Raw genomic sequence first — 14136 nt, forward strand, 5'->3', positions numbered from 1 at the left:
GGATCCTGTGTAGAAAATACATAAAAGAAAATTCCCTTTGTCCTTACCACCCAGAGGTAACCAACCACTTTTCGCCTTTTGGTGAGTTTGTGTGTGTACAAAAACATTTGTCAGCCAGGGGCTGGTGGTTCATGCCTATAATCCTAGCTCCTCAGGAGGCTGAGATATGAGGATCATGATTCAAAGCCAGCCCAGGCAGAAAAATCCCAGTGAGACTCTTCTCTCCAATTTACCACTCAAAAACTAGAAGTGGTAGAGCACTAGCCTTGAGTAAAAGAGCTCAAGGACAGTTTCGAGCACAACCGATAAAAACAAAATAAAACAAACCTGAAATCTTAAAGAAAATCAAACTGAAATGTTGGAAATGAAGAGCTCAATAACCCAAATTTTAAAAAAAAAAAGCACTGAGCTGGGCGCTGGTGGCTCACGCCTATAATCCTAGCTACTCAGGAGGCTGAGATCTGAGGATCGCGGTTCAAAGCCAGCCCGGGCAGGAGAGATCGTGAGACTCCTATCTCCAATAAACCACCAGAAAACCGGAAGTGGCACTGTAGCTCAAGTGGTAGAGCGCTCGCCTTGAGCTGAAGAGCTGAGGGACAGCACCCAGGCCCAGAGTTCAAGCCCACGGCCAACAACAACAACAAAAAAAAGCACTGAAGGGGCTGGGAAGGTGGCTCAGTGGTAGAGCGCTTGCCTTGCAGGCCTGAGGCCCTGGGTTCGATTCCCCAGCACCACATAAGCAAAAAGAAAAAACCGGAAGTGGTGCTGTGGCTCAAGTGGTAGAGCGCTAGCCTTTAGCTGAAGAGCTGAGGGACAGCACCCAGGCCTGGAGTTCAGGCCCCACGACCGGACCAAAAAAAACAAAAAAACACTGAATCAAAAGCCTAGCTAATAGAAGAGATGATGCTAAAAGTAGAGTATGAAGAGTTGAAGATAAAAACAGAGGAAGCAGATCAAAGAACTGGGAAAAAAAACAGTCAAAAGATACAAATGAGCTGGGCACTCAAAAAAATGCAAATGAAATTTACAGAACCTCTCAGACTTCATCAAAAGACCACATTTTTGTTTCATAGGTATAGAAGAACAGATACAAACTAAAGGGACTGAGAACTTATTCAATAAAGTAATAGCAGAGAACTCCAATTTCAAGAAAGAAGTCACCCATGTAGAAGAGACCTACAGAACACAAAACAGACAAGATCAAAGAAGAAACACTCCTAGGTACATTATAGGTAAACTATCAAATATACAGAATAAAGAATATTGAAAGCTGCAAAGGAGAAGAGGCAAGTTATTTACAAAGAGTTAATTATAAGCTTAGGCCATAGAAATAAGAAATAACAGAATCACAGGCTACTCATTCATTTATTCAATAATAAACATTTGTTGAGTTTCTAGTGTGGCCCAGGCATTGGGGTTATATTTGCCAATAAAATAGATGGGAATGTGGCTTAGTGGTAAGAATACTTTCCTAGTATACATGAAGCCGTGGATTCGATTCCTCAGTACCACATACACAGAAAAAGCTGAAAGTAACACTGTGGTTCAAGTGGTAGAGGGCCAACCTGGAGCAAAAGAAGCTCAGGGACAGTGCCCAGGCCCTCAGCTTAAGCCCCAGGACTGGCAAAAAAACAAAACAAAAAAACCAAAAAGACAAGGGATTGCAGTGATGTGACTTGTAGTCTACTAGGAGTTAGTGCTGAGAAACTGCATAGTGTGGTTCTGGCTCAAAGAACAATGAATGCAAATTATTATTATTATTTTTTTGGTCAGTCATGAGGCCTGAACTCTGGGCCTGGGCGCTGTCCCTCAGCTCTTCAGCTGAAGGCTAGCACTCTACCACTTGAGTGTCAGCCCCACTTCCAGCCTTTTCTGCTTATGTGGTGCTGAGGAATTGAACCCAGGGCCTCATGCATGCAAGGCAAGCACTCTACCACTGAGCCAACCTTCCGAGCCCCTGAATGCAAATTATTGAGGCAGAACCAACTGGCCCAATTTAAGAAGTAAAAGCCAGAATGGCTATCAGATGCACCTAAATAACTAAAATACTAGCTGGAATATGATGCCATCCCTTAGAGATCTCTAGCACTGAAAGAATAAACTAACAAATGGACAAACAAGCAGAAAAGGAAGTCCTGATGCTGAGGCACAAACTTTCCAGAAAAGCTGGCAGGATGTTTGTAAAGCTCCCTCAAAGTCTCCAGTGTACAGCCAGGAGAGAGCCATTGGACCCAATGGCTAAGATGTCCCAGAGTCTGAGGGAAAGATGCCAAGACCCAGGAGTCTATCACTCACCATTATCAGAGATCCCAAGACTCAAGTCCCGCCCCCCTCTTGAAACAAGACTCAGAGCAATGGCTACTCTTGTCCCTTCTTGGAATGACCAAAAGAACCCATAAGGGTGCAGGGTGAATTAGGACCTAGAATTACTACTTCAATTCCAGGATTGTCCCACCAATAGCAGAGAGCTTGCCAGTTGGCTCCTTGTGGAACCTCCTTTCATGCCGTTTCTTGACCGTTGGGGATTAACGGCCACGGGTGATTTGTTGCAACTCAAGGGAAACCATTGAGAGACCAATCTAATTAAACAAAGATGGAGCATTAAATACAGAATGGGCCCTGACCAAACAGCTTTGCTGTTTTCCTGGCAGTGGTCACTTCCATTTGAAACAAGTACAGATGTTTTTGGATGATTCCTTGCACTTTTGAAAAACAGCATTTTTTTTTCATAGGGCCGGGAAGATTCCACTGCAAAATGATAAAAACCAGCCAGGGGGTGGGGGGCAGGGGATGGGAAAGGCCTTGGCTTCACAGTTCTCTTATCCCTAACCCACACAGCCTTCCCCTCCTCTTCCTGTGACCTCAGTCAGACTCAGAACATCAGTCAGGTGTCACCTCTTCCAGAAGGCTTCTCCAAACCCCCAAATTGGAAGGATTGACTGCCTGCCCCAGTAGAGCATAAGCTGGTCTACTACTCCATTTTGATTCTCCAGAGCCTAGCACAGTGTCCAAGTGCATTCAATGAGTGGTCCATAAGTGTTCATTTGCTAAAGGAACAGTAACAAAAACCTACATGCTCCGCCTCCCCAAACCTAAAAACACTCCCTGCAATAGAAATGGGGCCCTGGGAAAATGAGGTAATCCCACTAGAGGTAGGTTTAAAGGCCAAGGATACCTAGGTGCCAGCCCACAGCTACAGAGCCTGAGAAAACTAGCAACGTGGTCAGGAAGCCTGTACCTCACAAGCATGGTGCAGCCCTGAACCAAGCACAGTGCCTGGCACATTGTATTTCTTTACCAATATGTGAATGAATTAACACAGGCATGGCTGTGTTACCCAAACACGGGTCTGTCAGGTGTTCTAGGTCATCTCTTTTGTCCCTTTTACAACTGGGCCTCAAGCTCCATGTGAGTCAGGATCATTTCTCTCCTAATTCAAAGCATCACACGCGTTTACTATAGTTGGTTTGATCTGACAGCTTCCTTCCTTCTGCCCTGGAACATTATCTCACAAATGAATTCTACTGGTCAGAGATGAGACAGCTGGGAAGGAGCCTAAAATGTTTAATTTCCCTTTGACAATGAAAAAATAGCTAATTTTTACCTTGGAATTAAAGATGGTCATAAAAACTTGGAAGTCATGACCTCCTCTATCTCCTGCAATCCTTAAATCAAGCCAATTCTTCCTTTCTTCCTTTTTTTCCCTTCCTTCTTTCCTTCCTCCCTCTCTTTCTCTCTCCTTCTCTTTTTAAATAGTACTGGGGGGGGGGGGAGCTGGGAAGGTGGCTCAGTGGTAGAGCGCTTGCCTTGCATGCTCGAAGCCCTGGGTTCGATTCCTCAGCACCACATAAGCAAAAAGAAAAAAGCCGGAAGTGGCGCTGTGGCTCAAGTGGTAGAGCGCTAGCCTTGAGCTGAAGAGCTGAGGGACAGCGTCCAGACCCATAGGTCAGGTCCCACGACTGGACCCAAAAAAATAAAAATAAATAAATAGTACTAGGGTTTGAACTCAGAGTCTAATGCTTGCTTAGCAGGCACTGTACCACTTGAACCATGTCCTCAGCCCTTTCTGCTTTGTTTTTTTTTCCTAGTAAAACATATTTTTTTTTTATTGTGAAAATACTGTACAGAGGGGTTACAAATACATGGGCAAGATAATGAGTACATTTCTTATCAAGCACTGTAGCCTCCTCCTTTGTTTCCCCTTCCCATCCCTTCCCATCCTACCCCCAGCACCACTCCCCAGTCCTCCTCCCTGCTTTGGTTATTTTTCAAGTAGCATTTCATTCATTTGCCCCTGGCTGGCTTCGGATCACAACTTTCCTAAGTTATACCACCTGCAGAGATGGAATAACAAGCATGAGCTGCCACACCCAATCCTAGTCTAATCAATTCCCAGGTCCAGCTGGTCACTTCTCACCACTCCTCAGCAGAGGTCTCCTGCCCAATATGAAGTTAACATATCTTGCTCAGACATCCATGGTAGCCTCCTGCCTGGTCTCCTGTAAGCTTTCCCGGTCTGAGTTTACCCTGTGGCTAAAGTTCATGTCTCTCTTCTGCCTAAAAGTCGAAATGGCTTCCCATTTAGACAAACCTTCTAATGGGAATCTGGATACTGTATGATCTACCTTCTTACCCTCAAATCTAAGCTTATACCTTTCTTGTTTTCTCTGTCTTTGTACCTTTTCCTCTCCACTCTCCAAGCTTTCTCATGCCTCAGGACCTTTACAGATTCCATGTTTTCCTATATAAAATTCTCACACTAATGTCTTACCTCCTCTTCACCTAATTCTTATAGATCTTTTAGGATTCAATTCAAAGGGTATGTTCTCAGAGGATGTTAGTGCCATGAGGGGTCAAGCCCTTCCTCATGATTTACTTTTATCATCCTCATCACAATTATAATTCAAGGCTTAATTTGCAACTGATTATTCATGGCTATTGCCCCTGCCATATAAGGACAGCCCTGTCCTCATGAGGTTTAGTCTTGTTTAGGCACGCCAACTCAAATAGCTAGCATAGTGCTTGACATGTGGCCAATTAAAGAATATTGGTGAATTCACTGAATTGGTGAATCACTAACCTAATTGTTCATTCAGGAAACTGATCAATACATCTGAGGAAAGAGAGTGAATACCTAAGACCACAAATGGACAAATAAATTCCTATCATCATACAGGGAATGTCTATTGAGGGAACCACTGGTGTGCTAGATCCAGCTTGTCCTGATTCCCAAGAACAAATGATAGACCTTTCTTTCCAATTCTGTGTTTAATGGGGCCAAGCTTGAAGCAGCCATGAGAGAAGTATTTACCCCATGGAAATAAGCAAACGCTGCAAATCAAAGTTTTTTTCTCCTACAGAGCTGGTGAGTTAATATTTAGCAGCACACCACTGATGAGATACCACCAACTAACAAAATAAGTAAAAATATACAGTCGATTGTACCTTATTAACAGGAAAGGGCAATAGTAGTGTGTTAAGAGGTAAGTTTTCAGTTGAACTAGTGTGATAAAAAGGTGAGTTCACTGATAAGACAATTGGGGCCAAGGACCTGAGGAGGTAGTAGGGAAACAAAGGGGAGACAGGAGTCACTGTTGGAGGAGGGCAGTTAAGTCTCTTCAGAAAGGATAAGGCTGAGGCAAACAAGGGGAAAGAATGTCAGCAGCATTTGGCCTCTGCCGGGTAATCTTGTGACTCAAAGTGATATCATACCAGGCATCAATGGTTCACACTTGTAATCCTAGTTACTCAGGAGGCTGAGAGCTGAGAATCGCAGTTCAAAGCCAGCCTGGGCAGGAAAGTCTGTGAGCCTCTTATCTCTAGTAAACTATACTCAGAAAATGCCAGAAGTGGCTCCGTGGCTCAAGTGGTGGCGTTCTAGCCTTGAGTACAATGAGGCTCAGGGACAGTACCCAGGCCCTTGGTTCAAGCCCTAAGACCAGCAAAAAAGAAAAGAAAAAAAATTCAGTTTTCATAGAAGTTAAATAGTGACTATATCTTATTTTTAGGGTTAAATGAGATAATATAATGGACTCAAGCCTCAATAGGCATTTGGAAACCCATTTTCCTGCTTATGTTTCAGGCAGGACAGAAAACAGTTCTAGTGGCACAGACCTACTCAAGCAGGGGAGAGGGGTGGAAATCAACCAAAATTTGTCCACATCTCAATTCCATTATAAGTTCCATTTATTGGGTACCTAGGAAAACTGCAGTCACGGACATATTAGATTCAAAAATATCTTAAAAGTATCTTTGGCTACATTTAGTTTGCTAAATTGATCTAATATGGAAGAGTAGGCAGTTTTGAAATTCACAACAAAAGATCTGGCCAAATTCAAGCTATGCCTTGCCAGAGGGCAATCATTGACACACAGCGGACAGTTAACCCAACCTCCTGGCTTTCCTCCCATCCCACTGAATTTTACGAGATAAAATTCTGAACTGCGGTCAGTGGAGGCAGTGGCTCAGTGCTCACAGGTGAAATCAATCAGTGCAAGTGTGCTAGCTAAGAGCCTAATGTGGTACCGAAATCGACTCCTCGTGCCTCCCAGAAGCACGTACAACTCTAGAAGTGCCTTCCTTCATTGGTCATGTACCACTGCTGGCACTGAGTCTCTTCCCAAAGAACTTGGGAAATGTTCCTCTGGTTAGTTAGGTTGGAGGAGGGGAGCTCTGGGCAAAGACCATGGCCGCGTGGCTGATAAGGTTTTTATGGGCTCTTCAGAATTTCAATCTATATGGTGTGCTTTTGGCACTGATGGCAGTTTAATATCTCCTTTGGCGTTAAAGCAAATGAATACTTTGATAAAACTCTACTTTCTTTTTTTTTTTTTTTAATAGTTCCTGCTGTTATTTAACTTAAGATGTAGAAATCAAAAACTGTTTAACACAGCAAGAGAGAAGAGCAATGTGTTATTAGGGCTGGGATTTTACTGGAGTCTACACCTACCCCAACCAGAAGTTCACTCTGGAGTCAGGGATCCACAAGTACAGGCCAACCCAAGCCTGCATTTTGGGGACCATCCCCTTTCTCTCCACATGTCTGAAAAGCGCTGTTCTTATTTTGACAGCTGCAGTCTGGATTAAAGACTTTCAACAGTGAATGTGAGTCATCAGGCTCTGCTTTTCTGCTGAAAGAAACAAAAGGAACCCAATGTCACAGAGAAAAACAAACCTGTCCTCTCGGGCAGGGACCAGCTGGGCCTTCTCTCCCTTAAGTCCCTTGGTCACTAACCAGATTTCGGTTTTCTTTGGGGAAGGGAAAAGGAAGAAGTGGGGGGAGATGGACTCCCCCAAAACAAAGCTTAAAAATTAAGAACACCTGATTGAATGAGGCTGATTAATAAACATGTGTAAATAATGTCTCTTGTAGAGTAGTGCTTTTCAACTGCTGTTAATGGATGTCACATCACTGTGCTCTTACTATAAACCCTCCAGAGTCGGATTCCCAGAGGGAGCTGGTTGAAAACATCTAGGTCCATGGTCTCAGCCCAGAGGGGGGGCATCTGATCCCTTGGTGGGGGGGGGGGGGGGTAGCTGGTGAAAACTCCTGCCTGAGATGCAGTAAGCTGTCATGGGAACCTACATTTCCCTGCAAAGCTGATGCTGTAATCTTAGGGTCCACACTTGGAAATAGCAAAGGAAGGAGAAGCTATACAGGTTTCAGGCTCCTTTCCTCTGTGTGTCGAAATTGTTTCACAACTCGCATTTCTCCACTCAGGTTTACTCAGTCTAGTTCTCCCACAGGACTCTCTTACCCCAGATCCTTTGCTTTTAAGACTCCATGCCCTGGCTCAGGCTGCGGGTACACCAAATTGAATGTGATAGCTTCCTCCAGGATCAGCTGCCAGGGCTAGGAGGAAGTTCTGCAGCGCTGAAAGACCTCTGCGCCTGCGCACTGCTCTCATAGCAGCTGCTGGTCATTGCCGTGGACTGGGTGGCTAGGCAGCTGCGTGGGGCTCGCTCTCCATACTCTCCATGCTCTGCCTAGGGAGCTGCCCCAGCACGCACACCCTCAACCTTTGTTTTCAGCACTCCCTTTCCTTTCTCCAAGGTCACCTCCACCTTCAGGGTCAATGGCCATCACCAAAGTTGTCCACCCCAGGCTTCTCCTTGACCTTGAGTCTTCCATCTCAGCTGCACCCAACCACTTGTGTGGCCTCCCCCTCCCTCCCCACCACCACAACCTCCCTGCGCCCCCCCCCCCCCCACTCTACAGTTTGCCCTCAAAACCAGTTTTCCTCGGTGAAGGAATCTGTCTCAACAATACCACCTCCACCCACTATCCATTTCTTATGCCATTAATCCCTCCCTGGGGCTGCTGTAGTCTTCTAGTTAATTCTGTGACCTAAGAAACACCCACACTGAACTGAAGGAGATGAACAGTCAAAAACTGATTTACCAAATCTTTCTCTGTGTATGTTGAACACAGGGAAGCCAAAGGCTAAGTGTTTCTTGGGTCTCAAATATGTTAAGAAAAATGCCCTGTAAGTGCCTGGCCCATACAGGGTTTCCCTAGGGAATGAATGGCTTATGTTGTTTGTTGCCAGTCCCTACTACTGAACAGTTACTTTGCCCTTGTATGTGTGTGCGCAGGATCACCATTCACCAAAGGACACTGTTGGAACTCAGCTTGAGAACCCAGTTTTTCCGCCATTTGTCACATTCCTTCCCTCATCCCCTCCGAGTCCCCAAACAAGCTATTCCAAACAGGCAGTCCAGCGCAATTCCATGACTCTCTTGGAGCAATTTTCTCATCTGAGTAACTTCTGAATTCTTGTTTTGATTTATGTATGCCAGCTTTATAAAGTATATTCAAAATATACTCTGATAAACTGAACATACCAACATTTCACTACAATCAAAGTAATAAAAATAATCATCATTCCCAAAGTTCCCTTGTACAGATTATTAAAAAGAGGCTGGAGACATGGGTCATTGGTAAAGTGCTTGCTGAACAATTGGGAGGCCCCAAGTTCAAACCCCAGTATCACTATCACACACACACACACACACACACACACACACACTCTTAGTTCACCATATACATAGAGGTTTAATTCTGGACTATTCTGTTCCACTGATCCTTATATCCATCTTTACATCAATACCAGACACTCTGTCTCTCTGTCTCTCTGTCTCTCTCTCTCTCTATTTTTTTTTTGTCAGTCGTAGGGGCTGAACTCTGGGCCTGGGTATTGTCCCTCAACTCTTCAGTTCAAGGCTAGCATCCTACCACTTGAGTCACAGCGCCATTTCTGGCTTTTTTCTGCTTATGTGGTGCTGAGGAATTGAACCCAGGGCCTCATGCATGCGAGACAAGCACTCTACCATTGAGCCAACTTCCTAGTCCCCAGACTCTCTTGAATATACTTAACTGCTTTATAATTAATCTTGAAATCAGGTAGCTTATACCCTACTGATGTTTATCTTTGTCAAAATTTTAGCCAGGCTGAATCATCCAGTTCATAAGTATATCCCTACTTTCATTTACCCTTTCCTTTATCTTTCTAGTATACAGATCATACACATCTTTAAAATTCACCTCTAGTTTATATACACATGAATATATACACACTCATATACACACCTTACTGAGGTTTGAACTCAGGGCCTGGTGATTGTTAGGCAAGTATTCTACTACTTGAATCATGTCCATAACCCTTTTTTTTTTTAGTTATTTCTTGGATATGGCCTTGTGTTTTTGCCTGGGGCCTGCCTCAGACTGAGACCCTCCTGCCCATGGCCTTCTTTGTCATTGGGATTGCAGGTGTATACCAAGCAGTTTGTTTGTTAGAATGGGATCTCAGGTTTCTTTCTTTTTTTTTTTTTTGGGTCCGGTCGTGGGGCCTGAACTCTGGGCCTGGGCACTGTCCCTCAGCTCTTCAGTTCAAGGCTAGCGCTCTACCACTTGAGCCACAGCACCACTTCCGGCTTTTTTCTTTTTGCTTATGTGTTGCTGAGGAATCGAACCCAGGGCCTCAGGCATGCAAGGCAAGCGCTCTACCACTGAGCCACCTTCCCAGCCCAAGATCTCAGTTTTCTTTAGGCTTTCCTCAAACATTATTACCCAATCTCTGCCTCTCAAATAGCTTTGATTAGCCTAACACTCCTAATTTATATATTTTAGCTATTGTTAATGGTATTTTAAAATAACAATTTCTTATTTTTGATATCAGCATACAGAAATCAATAAAGTAACTTTGTATTCTATACAACCTTGTGAAAGCCTTTAATTTACTAGTTTCGGTAACATTTTTAAAGATTCCATTAGTTTTCTCACAATCACATCATCTAATGAAGATAGCTTTACTAACTGATTTTCAGTCTCAGGTGGGCACTCTATCACCTGACAGCTCCACTTTCCTTTGCTGAAAATTGGAGATAAGAGTCTCCTAGACTTTTCTGCTTAGGCTGGCTTCAAACCACAACCTCAGATCTCATACTCTTGAGTAGCAAGGATTACAGATGTGAGCTACTGGTACCCAATCATTGTTTTTGAGTGTTAAACTAACCTTGTATTCATGGAATAAACTGCATTTGGCCTTGTTGGGTTCTAGTTGATAAAATTTGGTTATTTCTGCATCTAAATTCAAGAAGAATGCTAGCTGTTTTCCTTTCTTACTCTAACACTGTTTTTCTAGGTCATGTTCCTTATCTTAACTTTAACCTAAAAGCTATTACATCACTTATGTAACTTAGGAAAATTAGTGTCAGGAACATGTCCAAGAATAAGAGCAATAAAATGCATTTGGTAAGACTCTTGAGACAGAATAAAAACAGGGAGAGAGAAAAATCTATACAAAGAAGTTTACATTTCTGCCAAATGAAGTTTTGTAAATGTTACATTTGTTCATTTCCAGATAAATAAAATATCCTAAAAGGGAAGGGAACATCCTTATTTTAAAAATATAATTCAAGGAGGGAACTGGGCATGTGAAGAAGGGTAGGCTTCATGAGACAGTTTTCCCCTCACTTTGGGTGGGATGTGAACTCAGGGCCACATACACACTATCATTTGAGACAAGCCTTCAGCACCCACTTTTTTTTAAATGAGGGAAAAGGAAGGACATAAATTTCACTGTTTTGGAACTATACTAGTGTTTTCCAATATAGCTTATATACCAATGTTGAGTTGTGAAGATGCTTTGAAAAGGAGAAGGAATCTATAATGTTGACTGCCAGTACATTCCATATTATGCATCTGAGCAGAATTTTAAAGGTGAAATTCTTTAAAATACTTGATTTTAGTCTTTGAATAGACAGGCACTTTTAAGACTACTGGTTCACCACAGAGGGTTAGTTACCTGGATACTGAAGAGTTCTAAAGCTTCGGCACCTAAAGATGGTTTTATACTTCTTCTGAAAAAGAAATTAGTGGGAGTACATGGAGCTGGTGAAACACTTTTCAACAATTGAAGGAATTTTTCCATTTGAATAAGGAAGTAATTTTCTTGCATACAAATTCAAGTTGGCAGATCCAGGACCAGAGGTAAAAATGATAGACACTAGAATGTTAGCACAACCTCTGATCCAGGTTCTATATGATGATTTGGGTCTCAAGAGTTGTCACTCATCTGGGATGTGAAGGGGGAAGGATTAGAATTCTGGGGTTGTATAAGACAAGGAGCTAGAAATAAGAAAGCCATTGTTCATTGTCACTCAAATTATTTATGAGGGGGTTGGGAAGGTGGCTCAGTGGTAGAGCACTTGCCTTGCATGCCTGAGGCCCTGAGTTCGATTCCTCATCACCACATAAGCAAAAAGAAAAAAGTCGAAAGTGGCACTGTGGCTCAAGTGGTAGAGCACTAGCCTTGAGCTGAAGAGCTAAGGGACAGCGCCCAGGCCCAGAGTTCAGGCCCCACGACTGCCCCCCCCCAAAAAAAATTATTTATGAGTCAGGAGAGTTTTCCTCCTTTCTTCACATAGGCAAAGCATAAGTAAAAGTGGAGATGTGTACTATCCATATCTATATCCATAGTGTGTGTGTGTGTGTGTGTGTGTGTGTGTGTGTGTGTGTGTGTGTGTGTGTGTGTGTGAAGGCAGTGACCTAACGGGACTGTAACAGTCAGGTGAGTGTTTATCCTGATGAATTAGTCTGTGCTCCTCAGAATCTGTGGTCCATGGAACCTGTTAGTCCTGGGCGTGGGGAAAGTTTTCTCAGTTCAGGTTTCCCTGCTACCATCTGGGGGCCCTCAAGGGACATAAAATAATATCACATGATGGCTAAGTAGTAGGATATCACAGGATTTGTGTGCTGGTTTGGTCCACCATATGACCTTGAGTAAATGATCTAAGGTTTTAGTCCTTATTTTCCTTATCTGTAAAATAAGAGTGATAAAACTTACTTTAAGAGCTCCTTGGGAGAATTCAATGAGACAAGCGATCTAAAGCACTCAGAGGAGCTCCTGGCACTTGGCACTTGAAAAGTGGCTGAGGTTAGGCCTAACCTCAGGTCCCACACCCTGAGCTTTGGTGATTGTAGCTTGCAATTTACTTGATTTACTCCCATGCATGAATATAAACTTGAAAATAGAAGAAATTTTGCTGTTCTATTCACTATTCAATTTCTAGTGCTTTGCATGCTGCCTAGTGTCTTCTGTGTGTAAGCATGTGGTCAATGAAAAAGAATCAATCAACCCATCCATGAGTATATAAAACAATGAATGGATGAATAGGAAGCATTGCTTAGGGAGGAGGAGGTGCTTCTAGTGAAGAAGTGTAACCCACATTCCTTTGCAACTAGGAGATTATCCAGCTACATCCAGGGAAAGAAGAATGGAAATAACTGGGTCTTTTTCCTTCCCAGGCCCAGGCAAGTTCTGCTGCTGTTTACAGGGCCTGGGTCGCTGAAAGCAGCTTGTAAATAGAGGTCTACCAAGGTCACAGTTTTATCTTTCTATTGTCCACCATAGGGGCTGAAACAGGGACATATTAATGAAGGAAATATTCATTGTAGGGAAGGTTACCACCTTCCCATTTAATGGGTGAGGAAATTGCAAATCAGGAAGTTTAAAGAAGCAATTCAGGTTGAAACAGCCATCAGAGGAGAATGGCAAGGTCCAAGTGGAGATCTACAGACCTTAAAGGGCCTGCTCTCCCCACCAGAGTATCAACTTCCAAAATACACAAGAGTCCTAAGCATGGACTGTGTCTGACACAGAAGGAAATATACATGTGTTCCCTTTTGTGTCCATACGTCCTGTTGCTGTTGGAGGCTACAGAACCCAAAGGGTGGCAGCAGTAGGTCAGAAGTACTTTGAAAGTCTGAATCTCTGAGAAGAGCCCAGGAGCTGCTTCCTGGCTAATTCTTAGTTTCCAAAGTTTGAGAGCCACTGCACTGGGCTCCTGTCTGCTCTCTACCTGGGCCTTTCTGCTCCTCCAGCAGTTTCTGCTTCAGACTCTTCTGTGCCTCAGACCTGGGTAGGGAGTCCAAGAGCATCACAGTCTACGGTGGACCCATGAGGATTGGCAGATGCAGCTCATGAAATCAGTGGGAAGGTTTGTTTTTTTAGTATCAGAATTCTTTTTTTTTTCTTTTGTTGGTTGTCAGGTTTGAACTCTGGGCCTGGGCACTATCCCTGAGCTCTTCAGCTCAAGGCCAGCACTCTACCACTTGAGCCATATTGGCACTTTCAGTTTTCTGGTAGTTAATAGGAGATAAGAGTCTCATGGACTTTCCTGCTTTGAACCACAATCCTCATATCTCAGCCTCCTGAGTAGCTAGGATTACAGGCATGAGCCACTGGCGCCTGGCTCAGAATTTTTTTAACTTGGCTAAGTCTGCAGAATGGGAAATGGACCCAGGCAGCTGCCCAGATCCCCACCAAACTCTGGGGCATGAGGCAGGCAAAGGAATTCCGTGTGCTCCAAAGGAAGAGCAGGAAGGGAATGAACAAGATGGTGGGAGGCTGAGAATACCTGAAGAGATCAGGTTGTTTGCCAAGCAGCATGGGATGTTGTAAAATAACCTTTTCTAGGCTCTCCCTGCCCTTCTGCAAAGTCTGCTAAACCCAGAAGTATTTCCTATGAGTACTTTTGTTATGGAACCTGAAGAAGTACCAAATCTTCAAGTGGAAGAGACGAGGGTAATTCTAACTGCACTTAATCTGGGATTAACCTGGCTTACTCTGGGTT

The 14136-nt window shown here is 43.6% G+C and overlaps 1 protein-coding gene across 5 annotated transcripts in view; it reads right to left on the bottom strand.

Moving 5' to 3' along the window:
* Positions 1-14136, bottom strand: part of Matn2 (matrilin 2) — a 127970-nt gene that overhangs the window by 51090 nt on the left and 62744 nt on the right. The gene's annotated exons all lie outside the window — the stretch shown is intronic.

This window comes from Dipodomys spectabilis, unplaced genomic scaffold, assembly GCF_019054845.1.
Source record: "Dipodomys spectabilis isolate Male_0828 unplaced genomic scaffold, ASM1905484v1 ptg000783l, whole genome shotgun sequence".
Taxonomy (NCBI): Eukaryota; Metazoa; Chordata; class Mammalia; order Rodentia; family Heteromyidae; genus Dipodomys; species Dipodomys spectabilis.